We start from the raw sequence: 13,766 nt of genomic DNA on the forward strand, positions 1-13,766 counted from the left end.
TTGGTGAAGTGCTTTCCCCTTAGTGCGTGGCTGCGCTGCGGCGAAGCAAGATACAGAAAATACGGACGCCGAATCCGCGGTTTTCGCTTCACTGCAGTGCACCGGTGCGCAGTGGGAAGCGCTCTCAACGAAGCTACCTAATCCGCCAGAACCGACTTCGAACTCGATAGTATTGAGCGACTTCCGAGTACCTTTTGATACAGAGATCAAATCGACGTCACTTTAGGCGATTGAAAGCTCCGAAAATTCTGACAGGCCAACCGTAACGATCCGGCCGTGTAGCGGATCCTCAGCTCCACCGTTTGGTTCAGGCTTGGCGCAAATTCGTCGCATTTCGTCAAAATATAGCAGGACGTAGCAGGGTAAGCACTTCGGCGCAGTTTGGTGCAGAAATCACATCACTAGGATGGAACAAGTCACCAAGCGGCAATAACACGTTTTTGGCATCAATGTAAAGAAGAAAAAAAGAAGTAAGAATATAATGTTACTACGCTAACATGATTTTTTTTTTTTTTTACGGTGCATGCTCAACTTTCCCGCAGTTTGAGTGGCACACCCTTCTTTCGGCGTCTTCCCTATCGCTATGTAAGCAGTTAAACGCACAAAATCGAAAGATGGCAATTAACGTATACCCCTCCAATGGTAACACCTCTTAGGTAGACCATACCATTATCTACACAATACTCTTATTAGCATAGTTCCAACGCACAAAAAATAACCTACGAGGAGCCTATACGAAATCAACTCCCAATCCAGCCAAAGGAGAAAAATGCAACGGCCTTCGCGCTCCTTAGCCGACAACACCACCTTGTTCGGTAGGAACGGTGAAGATGGGTGAGCCATTGTTTTGCCGGCGGCAGGAGACAAACAGAATTACTACACTGCCGAGATTAATGGACAGGTCCGAGAAACCAAAACCCGAGCGGCATTAACGAGGAAAGATGGTAGCGAGGGATGGGCTTAACCATGTTCTCCGCTGTAGCTCGACCAGTGGTAGGGCCGCGCTTCTGATGCAAGCATCCCGGGCACGTCCTCATAAATTGCGGGGCCTCCCTGGCCCTATTCGCACGACACTATCGAACTATAAAACCGTCGAGAGGGAGGAGGAGGCGACGGAAGCGCCCCACCTGGCCACTTTCTCCGCGCGCTCGGCGAAGATGGTCCCCGACGAGGCCGGACGGCCGGCAGAAGGTCACGCGGGAAGCGTTTCTCACTCGCTCGGCACGGCTTCGATGTAGACCTGTGCGCCGGTCAGAAATCGCCGGCGGCGGCGCGCCGGTGTTTGTACCTCCGGCGGCGGCGTGTTGACGGCGCGGGGATCAACGGATCGGCGGCGGCGTGGCGCGGAAGAGGGAGGGGAGGGGGGTGTAAATTAGAGTGTGAGGGGGAAAGAGGAAGGAGTCGTTTGAATTTGGAAAGCAAGATGCAAATAACCATTAAAAGGAACACACTTTTTTATTTTATTTTTTTCTGGAGAGGTATGGACATTGCCTTCGCTGTGAAGAGTGCGTCCGTTAGAAGAATCAGGTACTTCGGCGTCTTGTTTTTTCGCGTTTGTAAGAGAATATGTCGCCGGCTAGCAGCCGCGGCGCAAGATCCTCCGCAAGACGAGGACCGACAGCAACAGGTATTTTATCACCGCGTTCCGCTTCACCACGCGCTTGTCGCACGCCCCATGCCTAACAAGTCGACCGAGCACGTCCTTCGATTTATAGAACTCGTACTCATTCGGTACGCCGCAAGCCGTCATCACCGACAACGACAGGGTCCTGACCTCTCGTTCGGCTTCGCGGTACTTCGCCGACAGGCACATTCAGAGCATCCCTAACAGTACCTTAGGCTCCCGAAGCTAACGGCTTTGTCGAACGCGCCAACGGAAAAATCCTTCCATGTCTGCGCGAAAGAAAGTCAACGGCGACATCGACCATTGGAGCGATTATCTCCAGGCAACCAGCTTCCGAGTAAACCAGCAGCCGTACGCCAGACTCCAGAGATCACCGTTCGAACTCCTGTTCAACTTTGTCCCACGTCGACCAATGGAATTTTCCCCGCTTCCCGACGAGGTCGGTGACGTCCGCGCGAACTGCGACGCTGCAAACGCGAACCACGCTTACCTTCATGGCATGAAGCGTTCCTACGATGCAATAATATCGACCAGCTCCATACAGCGTCAGGGACAGGGTATGGTACACGAACGGCGCGCGTTCCTACCTCGAAACTTCGCCTCTTTTCCACGAACACTTAAGTCATCACCAACGTGAACAATCAAACCTACACCATTTCCAGGTTTACCCCGCAAGGCACACCGGATTGCCGCCAAGCTGCCGCACGATAGCACTTTTTTCTTCTTTTTTTTTTCACGAACAACCTGCAGCGATTGACGTCGATTTCAACCAACTCGCCTTGCACCGCAGCAGATCCTCCGATTACAAGCGCATCACGCCGACGCCGCCCTCCACGATGGCTAGACGCATAACAGAGGATCATGACAACATTAACAAAATGTGCGAGGGCGCAAGGATTTTGAGCTCGGGAGTGTAAGCAAACACGCTGGCGGAAAAGACCCGTAAGGAGAGCCTCCCCTACTCGACCGGATGGGAGCTCGACTTCGACCCCCGATGCTGGATCCCGGCGAGGAAACGAGAAAGAATGACCCCTAGAAACACGACGTGACACGAACAAGCCAGGCGTGTGGATCAAAATAAAATACGTTTGAAAGAAGCCTGAAAACGGATGCGAATATAGCCCTCTTGTATCAAATTATTTCACAAAGTTTTCATTAAATCGTTTTACGGTCTACAAAACCGTTCAGTCCGTTATAGCACTTTAAAAACACAGGCGAGCTGGTGAAGAACTTCCATATTAACGGGAGACACGAAACGATAAAAATAACGCACTAGACAACAAGTCTCAAACACAGCTTTTATACCCGTTTTCACGTCAAGAACTCTAGTAAAAAGAGTCCGACTCCTTGCGAACCATTACTAATTTCCACCTTTATGTGGAGAATTAAGATATATGTAGCTGGATTCCACTATATGTGTTATCAAGACGCACAGGTTCCAGCGCCAAAATCATCGCTTCTTTCTTCGACAACCAAATCTCGTAAGACTTCGAGTCGCGTATACGAACATCTTTGTTTCGTGTATGTGCTCTCCCCCTTTGTAATGCCTTCGGGCCCTGAGGGTACTTTAATAAATAAATAAATAAATGCTCGAAACTTTCTTTTTTTCTTGAAAAAACGGATGTAGCTTATTTGAACAAGGAACGCTCTTATATATACGTCAAGACCCTCACCACCAAAAAAAAACTTTTTAAAAAAGGGGTATCGCCATATACCCTTTTGTCCCATATAACGCACCCCAAAACTTTAGTTTGACGCACAGCGCACAGACGGCCATACATTTAACAAGGGGCTTGATAACGGAGCGATATAACGGATTAAATAGCTAAAGTACGTATCAAAGACCACAGAAAGAAAGCACTGAGGTTTTGCAGTAGGGCCAAGAAAACCTCGATTATCTTTTTTGTAGTCAGTAACACGTACATTAGCTATGTTAATAAGTTGTACCACACGGCTATCAAGCCTCTCGTGAAAGTACCGTCAGATCGACGTCTGAAGTGTCAGGGTGTCTTATAGAAGACAAAAGGTGTAAGAGTACACCCTTTTTTTAGAGTGTATACGTCACTGGAAGCCAGACACTCAGACAGATCCAAATGATTCATGGTCACACCAACCTGCCACCCAGACGGCCCCGCTTGATGACTGACCAGCCACATGCGATAACAGGCAACTCCATCAGAACCCTTACTAATGATACACGCGTGACGGGATGTCCCTAGACTCCCTACAGCGTTCAATTCGCTTAACGAGTGTCGATGAAACGATCGTGTCGACAAAACGTGTGTCCGTGAAACGTGTGCCAATGAAAAGTTGTCTGCGATACGTAATTCCACGAAACGAGTTTCGACGAAATGAGAGGGTCCCGTACACCACTCCTGCCTGAAAAGTTACATTTGGTTTCTTATGTTTTTTTCCGGCGCCCCTGAATACCACCAGAAAGGGGGTTGACCTTTCTAATTTGTGCTGAGCTTCGAAAACTAAATTTACACCGAACCTATTTGCCACTGATATAAAGTTATGAGAGATTCCATGGCAGTAAGGCACACACACACACCATTCTTCACAACCGGTTTTTCCGCAGGAGCCGGATTAAACCTTCAGCACAACTCTAACAATTACATCGTGGTGATGGCCCGCTTCCAGACGACGCATCTTTTGCAACTCAACTGCCTCACCAACCCAAAACATACGGGATTCTTTACAGGCGTTATCCATCGCAGACGCACTTACACCACTCTTAACTATTTTCAAGTGACAGCTGTCAGCTGCCAACATAGACGCTGCCAGCAGAGGCTTGGCTGATTCCTTGCCGTACCTCCAGCACAGGCCCTTTTCCGTGTGCAACAGTAGGTCTATAAGTACTTAATTCGACTGCTGCGATGGCAGGGTTCTGCAGTCCAATCAACAAGGACCGCACAACCGTGTCAACGTGTACATAAGTCTCGTTTAAAAAAAAAAAAGAAGAAAAATCTCGGACAACACTGGAGCAATTCACGACCCGATACGCACACCCTGTTTTTGAATAAAAAGAGAACCCTCAAAGTCTACGGCAGTGGATTCTAAATGAAATTCCAGAATGCTGATAAAACTATCTGCATCAATCCCAGTGGCAGACTGCAACTTCACTAGATTATCATCACACCACCACCACCTCCTGACCCTTATTAACATGTTAAAACAGAAGTTCGGGCGAGTTGGTAGTTCATGACGCACGAGGACACAGCGCACCCGTAACAAACACTCAACGTTCACAGTCACACCAAAAGAAAGGGACACTTACACAGCGCTGTGTAAGTGTCCCTTTCTTTTGGTGTGACTGTGAACGTTGAGTGTTTGTTACGGGTGCGCTGTGTCCTCGTGCCTTATTAACAGCTCCGACTTATCTATAAAGTAACATAAGTCCTTGATGTCTACAGTTGTCACATCGCACCTTCTCCCATGATGTGGATTCAATATTTCAATCAATTACTCAGAGTTTTTGAGTGACAATGGACTGTTGCTCCACTTTTGTCAGGCATTTCTAGATAAAAACCGACAATACCTTCTACCAAGCTCAATTTTCGTTCACAACCATTTTAACAATTACACCAGGATGGGATTGTTACAGTTGTGCTGAAGGTGTAAGGAACGTACGTTCAATCCGGCTCCTGTGGAAAAAACCGGTTGTAAAGAATGTTGTGTGTGTGCCTTACTACCTTAATTGGAATATCTCATAACTTTATATCAGTGGCAAAGAGGTTCGGTGTAAATTTAGTTTTCAAAGCTCAGCACAAATTAGAAACGTTAACCTCCTTTTCGGGTGGTCCTCAGGGATGCCAGAAAAAAACACATGCACAACACGTGCCGGAACTATTGATGGCGTCCGCCTCAGTTATCTCTCTAACAGTCTTATCTTTGTGCCTAGCGAGAACAGTGCAAGAAGCAAATAATGGTTTGCACCTGCAGTCATGCGTGGTTTCAATCGACTTTGCAGAAAAAAAGATAGTGTATTTGCGGTCCGCGGCGGGGCCACGGATTGGTTGAGATGTGGTGCGGTGACGCAGTGTGTATCTACGCTGAGGCTCTTGGATTAAATCAGTTGACAGTAAGCGCTCTGTGGTGTTCTTCCTCTGTCTAAGCCTTCAAGCGCAATCATGTTTTCTCACGCACAATACCAACTCGCCCAACAATCAGCAATGGTAGGAGAGTTCTGAGGGAGACCATGCGTATTTTGACCTCTGGTAATTGAGTAAGCACACCGTCCTTGGCACTGGACAGTGACATGAGGCGTTTTTTGTGTCTGTTTTCTAAAAATTGTAAGGGCTGTGCTGGAGCTGGAGTTTCCTGTTATCGCATGTGGCTGGTCAGCCCTCAAGCAAGGTCATCAGGATGACTGGTTGGTGTGAATCATTTAGATATGTCTGAATCATGAATCATATGGGTTCTGTCTGAGTGTCCGGCTCTCGGTGACCTAGGGAAGAGTAGGTGTTTCTTTTTTGGTGGTGAGGGTTTTGAGGTATGTGTAACAACGTTCGTTGTTCAAATAAACAACGAACGGTGTTTGAGACTTGTTATTTTGTTCGTTTTTTTTATCGTTCCGTGTCTCCATTTTTTATGGAACTTCTACATTTATTGATATATTTACAGGAGTAAAAATGAAAGGCAAAAAAAAATCTATTCATTTTTATGCATAATATAGTAAGTAAAACTCATACAGAAGTAGAAAAAAAACAACACCAATACCCCCCCCCCCCCCCCCCCCCCACCAAAAAAAAAAAAAAAAAAAAAAAAAAAGGAAGACGGTGGCGCCGGCGGCGCGCCGGATTTATTGTGCGGCGGCGGCGGCGGCGTGCTGGCTCTGGGGATTCCGGCGGCGGCGCACGGCGGCGGGAGCAAAACAGGCGGCGGCGGCGGCGCGGCGCGGCGGCGCACAGGTCTACTTCGATGATCTACGTCTTGGATTCTTGGATCGCCTCGGCTCGGCTACCGGGAAGCTTAAATTCAAAATGGCGGAACTACGTTCTCTGCCATTTTGTGTGGTCGGGTGGCACCAAACGTTTCTTTCTTCGTATTTATAGAAAGAAACTGAAAATTGTTATCGAGTGTGTAAAATTTATTAGAAACTGAATTGTTTTTCTTCTTTCTACGATAGACCGAAATGCGTACTTCGTCGTGTACGTAATACGCGGCTGTTATTAGGTAACAGGCGTGTGTTAACCCGAAAGCATTAATGCACAGCCTACAAATGGTGGTATACCACCATTTTGTGGGCTCAATTCAAGGCCAACCATTTTTTTTCTCTCTCCCTTCTTACTGACAATACTATGTATTCAAAGGTGGTCTAAAAAATTTAATATTTATTACGATATTACCTTCATTTTTTCATCGATACACGTAAGTATATAATTCTTTGTACACTTAACATATCGACGATTTTCGGAGGCCTCCGGACCCAAAACTCTCACTTCCAAGTTCTAAGCAGAAATGTCTCGGGTGGTCTTTGTCTTTTAACTCTGGTTCTTCGATGACCTTGGCTCAGCCATGATGCAGTCAAGTTTTATGCTCCACTATTCCCACCATTCTACCGGCTGTAGAAGCGCCGAACTTTCATTCATTATTCCTAGAACAAAAATAACCAAAACGTTATATTTATTACCTCTTACCCACCGGCATAAACGAGATACACAATTCACCGTAGACATATCGGCGTTTTTCGGTAAACACCGAACCGAAACCTTTACTCCTAAATCCAAACCAGAGCTAGACTTGAAGGTAACCTGCAACGCGGGCAGACAATAAACGAAGTGGCCATTAAACTGGCTCACACACGAAACGGTACACGACCTTCGACTTCTTCTTCCAAACGGGGACGAGAGAGAGAGAGAGAGAGAGTAGGCACTGCGAACAAAGAGAGAGGGGGATGGGGAAGAACAAGGTGACGACCTTTGGCCATTTTATTTCTTTCTCCCGGCGCTTTTTATGATTTCTGCGTCGTCGTTCGCTTTGAATCGAAATACGCGCCCCGCTCGAGGCACTTCCTCGTCCGCGCACCCGGCTGCGGAAGAAGAGCGGATCCTCCGAGACGTCGACCTTCTTCGGCACGCCACGATTACGTCCACCAAACAACAAAAAGGAAAATATACGCTCGCGCTTATAAGAAAACCGTAATCTTCTCGGTTTTAACTGAAAAGTCGACATCCACATTACAGAAATGAGTATGGGCAGCTCGAGAACCGCCGGAGTACCCAGTCTTAAGGTTCTGAATAGCTTGGGAGGCGTTACAATGCGCAATCAACGGCCGTTGTTTCGAGGGAAAGATGTCCCGGTTGATGCATCAACCTCGATCGCTTCGCGATTAGTCTGCCGAGGAACTGGCCGGGCGCGTGCGAGTTGAGACGCAACGGCCAATGGACGCGGGACGTTCGTTCTGTTGGCTCAGCCGTTGGCCCTAATTTTCCGTCCACGTAAGGCCCATCTTTCGACCGATAGGCGCCTTGGGAAGGCACCAATCATTGAGGTCACGAGGTTCCGACGCTTACGCTACACGCGCGAATGGACTTTACGTGCTGCAAGTGCAGCGAGCGAAACTCCCTCTCTCGTCGCCGATTACATCTTTCGTGCGCCGCAAAGCCGGCGGTCAAACCAGTGATTTCCCTATACACCAACTTAATCCGCAACGACTCGTCCATTCTCAATGCCGCTCCTTCCCCCTAAAAACTTAGACACCCCCCCTCCCCACACACACACACACACACACACACACACGCACACGCACACGCACACGCACACGCACACACACACACACACACACACACACACACACACACACACACACACTAGTGTCAATTCCTGAGGAATCCCCTCACTCACACTGCAAACGCATCATAAAAAAAGAAAAAAAAGACGGATCAAGATTTGACGTTACGCGCGAAGCATTGCCGGATGTGTTTTGTCTACTTACTAAGTGTCATTTCAACAAACACTAAACATATCTTCATAAACAAAGCCGGTGTATACGGTCGTGTTTTTCGTAAGAAGTCGCCCCTTTAAATCCGCTCCTGGTCACATTGGTCAGACAAAAAAAAACTGCCTGTAGACACGCTCGATGCATGAACGAAGCCTTGGAACATACTTGAGACGAATACGCAGACGTCATCATGTCTGCAGACCGTGACTTTTGTATACAATGCATGAGCAGTGCGACTTAAAACACGCGGGTCCTGCGACCACTCTCGACCACATGTGGCCACACTCCTAATGTTCCGGCGCCGAGGAAATATCGCGTAATGTTCCCTCGGAGATGCAAAATAAAAGAGTATACACTCATTATATGTCGTGGAACGTGCGAAGTTTCTGCGTAGGTGTGGGTCAAGAGCCGGCTCGCTTCTCGCGATTTTCATCGCGTGTTTTTCGACCTACTTTCACCGCTTCGTCACCTTGACCACCAGGCGCTTTCTGGAGAGCGAGCCTGCCGAAACAGTTTTCTGTTCTGGCTTCTATAGGTGCACCAACGCGGTAGAAAAGACCACGTACAAAACCGAAGGAAAGTTTACTTCATTGTTAAAGGCCGACCACCAGACTCGAGATTCTGCAAGGCAGAAGATCTTCCTCACCAGGGGAGAGGAGGAAACAGGCAACGGTGGGCAGGGTAGGATGGGGGAGAGGAGAAAGAGAGGGAAAAGTGGAAAGTGCGAACCGGAATTTCCGATCAGCGTTTAGAGTAGGAACAGCGACGAAGGTTGCCGTTTTATTTCCTTCTTACGAAAATCGTGAAGTATTTCTCCCCACCGCTCGGTACATGTAAATAGATGCGCCCGTTTCCTGGGATCGGTCTATACCAGCTAGAGGACAAGGCCTGCGCATTACGTCATCGTTAGTGGATCCCCGACCTACCCCAAGCTCCGAACACGCTGAAGCTCGAGCTACAGCGTCCGTCCTGGCGTCGTCGCGTGATAGCGTCGCGCTTGTTGCGAGGCGCTGCGAGATGCGCTGGAGGCGATGCCGACGCAAGCTAAAGGCGGCGCTGCGTGGGTCCACTCGTGATGACGTCAGGGAGGGCAAAGGCCTCGTCTTCCACGCAAGTCGTACCGGTTACCTACCCCTTTGGCGATGAGGAGAAATCGTCGGGAGTGAGAGCAGCGTCCCCCAAAGCAATAAGAAAGGAAAGAAAAGAGCCCCGTGAAGGCAGTATGAAAATAGAGAAGCCTCCCAGAACAGCATTCCTTTAGCTGTAACAGGAGCGCTTTGTTCGGTGCGCGCCCGACTTCTTCGTAGCACATAAATCACTGCAACTGTTGCGCGTACCTAAAAGGAATGACGTAAATACCGGAAGGATCTCGCCAAACGCGAACTCTGTGCTCGAACCTAAAAAAAAAAAAAAAGAAAAAAAAAAAACCGTAATCACACGTCGCAGTCGAAGAAGCTCACTAAGATACCGGCGTCTCCAGATAGACCACTCGATGACGGACAGTCCACGCGGGAACCACGTAATGCACAGCTTGTAGTAGGGGGGGGGGGGGGGGGGGGCTTGAATAACGTAGATGAATGTGTTAGTTGGCAGTTCATTCTTAAAAGTACAAACAGCACAACGACACTGACAACGTAAAAGAAGGCTGACAGACAACAGCGCTGTTTCCTTGCTGTCTTCTTGGGAGGGGGACTTTTCTTTCCGCGCATTCCATTCTATCATTTCTGATTAGAAACGAGTGACAAACAAAATGAAGAATACACACAAAGTCAGAGAGCGTGAAAAGAAAGACAGAACGAGAGGGGAAGAAAGTGACTCTCCGATAGGATTCCGTTCCCAAGACTAGACGTCCGTGATCTTATGCAACCCGATTAGCATAAGCTCTCCTTCCACGCCGGCGTCACCGAGGGGGCGCCGAAGGGAAGAACCACGACGTATACAACCGACAAAACATTCCCATCGCCAGAACGCCGCCAACCACCACCAACACACACACGTACAAAGAAAAGAATCGGCGCGAAAATAACGCAGCAAATAGCAGTACGGATGCGGCGGCGGCGGCGATGGATGAGGGGGGATAAAGAAACAGAAACGACGAGGGGGTTGGAGAGGGGCGAGAGTCTACGCGCAATCAGACTCACGGGGTCAGTCGTGGACGGCGGCCGGCGCTCTCATCCGGCGCTTCTGCTCTCCGCGGGACGGCGAATGCTGATGACCGCCGCGTGACCGGAGGAGAACCTTCTCCTCCGCGTTCTCCGGACGACCTACAAAAGAAGGCGCCGAGTTAAACACATACGGCACGACGTGGAAAACAAACGTCGCGACGTATCCTTCGGGGAGAGGCAGAGAGCGAGGCACGAATACACGCTCGAAAGGGTACATAACACACACAGTATATATATATATATATATATTAATGCCTTTCAGACGTGTTTGACGAGAAACGAAGAGAAACACAGGTCCCGAACTACAGGTTCGCTCCGGGGCGTATTATTATGACAACACCTATACGACGGCCGGGAGTCAGCCCAACGAAGAGTAATTTCGAGAACACTAGAGTGATTTTGAGAGATTTCAGGTTAATTATAGTTATGGTTCCGTATCGTCGAACGTCGCTTTCTTTTTTTTACAGCGGAGCTTTTCAGGGCTAATTTCCCCTGGATTGTGTCCCCCGCAAAGAAATGAAGACACCGAACTCTGGACACCTACCGCCATCTATGAGCGACGGCGGCAAGCCACGTATCTGGTTTGCCACCGTCACTCATAGATGGCGGCAGCCTCTCCGCTCTGGCTTGCCGACTTGCGGCCGGCCATTACTTTCCACTGTACAGCTCCGCTGGTCTTTCTTCTTCACCAGAGTAGAAAAACTGAAAGATTTTTTTTTAAATTAAACTCTGAAGGTGTCGGAGCTCATTTTTTGTTCATTTTCCGATTCTCCTAAATTTGATAAAACTCTAAATAAAGGAAAGAAATTACCGCCCGTGTATGCACAGCCATTTTACCTAGACAGCCTCTTCAGCTGCGTGTGCCTTCCTGCTGGCGCTTTCGCACAGCTAATACGAGGAAGCTCGCAAACAAAGCTAGACTACAATTCGGGCTTTCTCGCCTTTATAGCGCGCATATATTGCCGTGCAAATTCTCACTGAACGGTATGTGCGCGTTTCAACAATGATTTCTCATATCACTCGCGCACTTCTGTTATATAGCACTATCCCGAAAATAAAAGCTGCTCGTAGCAGAAAAAAAAAAAAAAAAGAATGAACAAGTTTTTAAAAAAATTAGCTAGTAGAAATCAGAAAGGGTTTCTTAGGGAACAATAATAGAGTCGGTATCACGAAGGTTATCGACGTTTCTCGAAAACAAAGGCTCGCTGAATAAACAAAAGGGGATTCGGCAGATGATGTGGCAACGCTGTTATATAACCAGCTCCGCGAAGCGACCGTCTACGAACAAAACAGATTTCTGAAAAGAAACCGATTTCGCTTCGCGAGCCGGACCAATATCCCGCTAAAGAAAATACCGAGCACCGGAGCAGTCCAAGAAAAAGGCATCAGAGCAATAACACTCTTCTCTCGGGGGGAAAGGAGAAATCTCAGAAAAAATCGGCTATTTTCGAAGAAACTCACATCCGCGCCCATTCTGCTAGAACACCGCTATAAAGCTTAGTTCGGAAGCTTATACAAAATAAGATGCAACACGTTTTTTTTTTTTTCGAACCACCGAAAGCGCGAGTTACGGACGGGACCACAAAGAGCCAGGCTGCCGCTAAAATGTATGGCAAGAGGGATCATCCAAAGAATCCCGTACAAAAACACACCTAGTCGGTGACATGATAAGAATGCAATACATGCATCACCTCCAGCGCGTGCTTTCTGCCTCTGAAAACACTTCGACACATGCGCAGCCAAAGTCTAACGGAAGGCCATTCTTGTACTTTCCTTCCTTTTGCTTCCGATTCGTGTCAATGCGCTGAATGAATCCACGGATCCGTTCGGCTGAACGCTTTTAAATCGGGTGGATTCATGCGAAACTTAGCCAATCTTTTTAATGTCGGCAATTATTATTCACCTAATATATTTTATTTTTTTTATTCTTTACAAATTCGTAAAAAAAAAAATTAAAAAAAAACCTTGAAAGTCACATTATTTTGGTTTCTGCAAGTGAGTTATACGGCCCGGGGGGGGGGGGGGGGGGGGGGGGGCATAATATGGGGGGAACATTCGCCACGACAAGACAGTTAACTGACTAAGATTTGTAGACTAAGTGTGTAATTATCGAAGATAAAGATATGGGGTCATTCAGAAACTTTCTGGGCGTCATCAAAGACCACTAAATAGGTAAATATTAGCAAGATTTGGGGCAGCAGGCGCGAAGCTAGTGCCGCGAAAAGGCGCCCGCACGGCTTTTCCGCCTCTCATCATTCGCATTTTCGCCCAGCCAACACTGCATGCGTCGCACGAGTGGTAGCTTTAGCTCAGCACCGCGCCACCCACGCGCCCCCCTCATGCCTTTCTAAAGCAAATTTATTTCGTAGTTTTCGATTAACGCTCTGCACGTTTCTGATTGGGACCCTGTCTTTATATTCCATAATTAAAAAGACAGTTAACAAATTTTAGTTAGTCAACGGAAATATCGTGACGATTAGGCCCCTATATTATGTCCCCCTAACCTGAAATCGGGTAAAAAAAAAAAAAAGCTTTTCTTTTTCTTTTTTTGTAGATGTTTGCCGCTAGCGACAGGAGAAACCCTTGTCTGAAGATTCTAATATACAAGCATAACTAAACGTACATATTATTTTATACGCACATCGCCATCGAACGGAGTCGAAACAAGATCACGTGTTCGAGTTCCTCGCGACCACGACTGCATCCCTAAAATAGGCTAAGGAAAAGGACCGGGATATATTCTGCTGCTGCCTAAAGTCCCGAACTTGAGAGAGAGAGAGAGAGAGAGAGAGAGAGAGGGCGAGACCGGAAAAGTGGCAGAAAAGGGGGGAGCAAATGATGAGACAGCGGAGGAGAAAAGGAGGAAAACGAGGAAAGAAGGGAGGAGGTGACTTTCTTCCGGGCGCCGGGTGTGGCCTCCGGAAAACATTTAAAAGCCATTACCGCGTTTCCGACACACCGCCGAGTTGCCGCACCAAAGCGGCGGCCTCCCCCAGCCACCCACGCACACGTACCGAAGGGAAAGGGGGCG

The 13,766-nt window shown here is 48.0% G+C and overlaps 1 protein-coding gene across 2 annotated transcripts in view; it reads right to left on the reverse strand.

Annotated features, from left to right (window-relative positions):
- LOC115320719 (protein O-linked-mannose beta-1,2-N-acetylglucosaminyltransferase 1) overlaps positions 1–13,766 on the reverse strand; it is a 276,034-nt gene that overhangs the window by 120,364 nt on the left and 141,904 nt on the right. For both annotated transcript variants that reach the window (XM_042289435.1, XM_042289433.1), the window contains exon 4: positions 10,712–10,834. The gene's annotated coding sequence lies outside the window, so the exon portion shown is untranslated. The remainder of the gene's footprint in view (positions 1–10,711; positions 10,835–13,766) is intronic.

This window comes from Ixodes scapularis, unplaced genomic scaffold (genome assembly GCF_016920785.2).
Source record: "Ixodes scapularis isolate PalLabHiFi unplaced genomic scaffold, ASM1692078v2 PGA_scaffold12__126_contigs__length_90152505, whole genome shotgun sequence".
NCBI lineage: Eukaryota > Metazoa > Arthropoda > Arachnida > Ixodida > Ixodidae > Ixodes > Ixodes scapularis.